This window comes from Babylonia areolata, chromosome 30, assembly GCF_041734735.1.
Source record: "Babylonia areolata isolate BAREFJ2019XMU chromosome 30, ASM4173473v1, whole genome shotgun sequence".
Classification (NCBI taxonomy): domain Eukaryota; kingdom Metazoa; phylum Mollusca; class Gastropoda; order Neogastropoda; family Buccinidae; genus Babylonia; species Babylonia areolata.
The window spans coordinates 351,205-353,704 of record NC_134905.1 but is presented as its reverse complement, the minus strand read 5'-3'; the positions used below and the strand labels follow the sequence as shown (position 1 = coordinate 353,704).

General features: G+C 54.1%; 1 protein-coding gene across 1 annotated transcript in view; it reads right to left on the bottom strand.

Moving 5' to 3' along the window:
- The window catches only part of LOC143275558 (uncharacterized), a 92,044-nt gene that overhangs the window by 88,579 nt on the left and 965 nt on the right, over positions 1–2,500 (bottom strand). The gene's annotated exons all lie outside the window — the stretch shown is intronic.

The following is a 2,500-nucleotide window of genomic DNA, read 5'->3' as shown; positions in this document are numbered from 1 at the left end:
TGTGTTCGCTTTTGTCTCGTTTGCGAATGATCCGGTTAGTAGATATAAAAAATCCAGATATCGATCGCGAGAGAAAGAGAGACAGAGACAGATAGAGACAGAGAGAGAGCGTGTGAGAGACAGAGACAGACAGACTGACAGACAGAGTCAGAGAGAGATCTCAGAACTCAAAACAATTTCAAGGATTAAGATTTTAGGCATGGCCTATTCTTTCAATCTGTCACTCTAGAACGGACGAGAGAGAGACAGAGAGAGAGAGAGAGAGAGAGAGAGAGAGAGACAGACAGACAGACAGAGAGAGAGAGAGAGGGAGAGAGAGAGTCTTTCTCTGTCCTTTCTCTCTCTCTGTCTCTCACTCTCTCTCTCTGTTTGTCTCTCCCTCTCTCTCTGTGCCTGTCTGTCTATCTCTCACGCAATTCCCTCTCTTATTCTCCGTCTTTCTCTGTCCCCCCTTCTCTGTCTGTCTGTCTGCCCTCTGTGTGTGTGTGTGTGTGTGTGTGTGTGTGTGTGTGGCCATTCCCGCTCATATTCTCTGTCTTTCTCTGTCCTTTCTCTATCTGTGTGTCTGTTTCCCTCTCTCTGTGTCTCCCTCTGTGTCTCCCTCTGTCTCTGTCGTTCCGTCTTTCTGCCTCTGTCTCTGTCTCTCCCTCTGTGTCTGTCTCTCTCCATTCCCTCCCTTATTCCCACTCTCTCTCTGTCTCTCTCTATTCGTCTCACCCCCCCCTCTCTCTCCCTCTCTCTCTCCCCCCACCCCTCTCTGTGTCTCTGTCTCTCCCTCCCGCCCTCTCTCTGTCTCTTTCTGTCTGTCTGTCTCTCTGTCTCTCTCTCTCGCCATTTTCTCTCCACTCTCTCTCTGTGTCTCTCTGTGTGCGAACCTTTTCAAGCACGCTGGAGCGCGTGTGAACAGATCGGGTTATGGGAGTCGGGGTTGCCAACCAGTGTGGTACAGAACTGAGTGTGTGCGGAAACCGCCATTTAACTCGGCACGCTGTGTTCAAGTTGTTCGGGGATTGAGTTATGACAGATCCCTAGTCACGTGCCAAACACGCCCACCTCCACCACCACCACGCTTCCATTGAATGTGCCGAGTTGTGCAAACTCCCCCCTCCCCCTCCTCTCACTCCTCCCCACCTCCCCACTTCCTTCCCACCCCGTGTGCACACACCGCCTCTTTTCTTTTCTTCTCAGGCTCTCGAGCCACCCCGAAACAAGAGAGGGTCAGCCACCCGTTTTAAAGCTGCCTCGTGAATGGGTGGAGAGAGAGAGAGGGGGGGGGGAGGAAGAGAGGGGGAGAGAGAGAGGGGGGACAGAGAGAGCGATGGAGAGAGGGAGAGAGAGGAGACAGAGAGAGGAGAGTGAGAGAGAGAGAGAGAGAGGGGGAGGGAGAGGAGAGAGAGGGGGAGGGAGAGGAGAGAGGGAGGGAGAGAGAGAGGGAGGGAGATAGAGAGGGGGAGAGAGAGGGAGAGAGAGAGGGAGGGAGAGAGGGAGGGAGAGAGAGGGAGGGAGAGAGAGGGGAGAGAGAGAGAGGAGGGTGGTGGGAGAGCGGAAGAGGTGTTGAGGGAGGGGTGAGGTGGGGAGGAGAGGGGGAGAAGAGGGGTGAGAGTGTGGGAGCGGGTAGGAGGAGTAGTGGAAGGGAGGGGGGAGGGGGGTGAGGGGAGGGGAGGGTGGGTGGGGGAGAGGGGTGGGGAGAGGATGACAGTGCGAAAGGGAGTGGTGGGTGGGTGGGGTGTGTGGTGGTGGGTGGTGTGGTGTTGGTGTGTCGGTTACGGGAAGAGGAGTGGTAAGAGGGAAGTGGTGTTGTGAAGTGTGAGAGTGTGAGAGAAGCGGGGTAGGAGGCGAGTGTTGGATAGTAGGGGGGGGGGGGAGGTGAGGAGAGGAGGAGAGGTGTGGGGAGGGAGGAGGTGGGGTGTTGCGGTTTGCTGGTCTGAGATAGACCGCAGGGACTGACGAATTTGACTAGTTAAATTTGGTCAACCCGTGTGTCTGACTTTGGTCACTCCCACCACCACTCTCTCACGCACCTCCATGCTAACCAGCCAGACAGAGAAAACAACATGGAGCGTGCGTATGGTGCACTCGTCATTGCTAGAACCACACCTTCACAAATGACTGGCACGTAGAGAGTCAAACAGTAAGCGCATGCAGCAAGAGTAGAAGAAGTGAACGTATTGCAGACAGAGAGAGAGAGACACGACGAAGCAAAACTAATTGGGATGGGTTGCAGGTAGACGAACAAGACAATAGGTAACAGATCAGCATATCACATGCATGGTGGTTACCTGAACTCGTAATCATGACTATTTCCCCTGTCCTGTCTCTCTGCCACTCTCTCTATTGCTCAACCTCTCTCTTCCCACCACTGTCTGTCTGTCTCTCTGTCACTCTCTCTATTGCTCAACCTCTCTCTTCCCACCACTGTCTGTCTGTCTGTCACTCTCTCTATTGCTCAACCTCTCTCTTCCCACCACTCTGTCTGTCTGTCTGTCTCTCTGTCACTCTC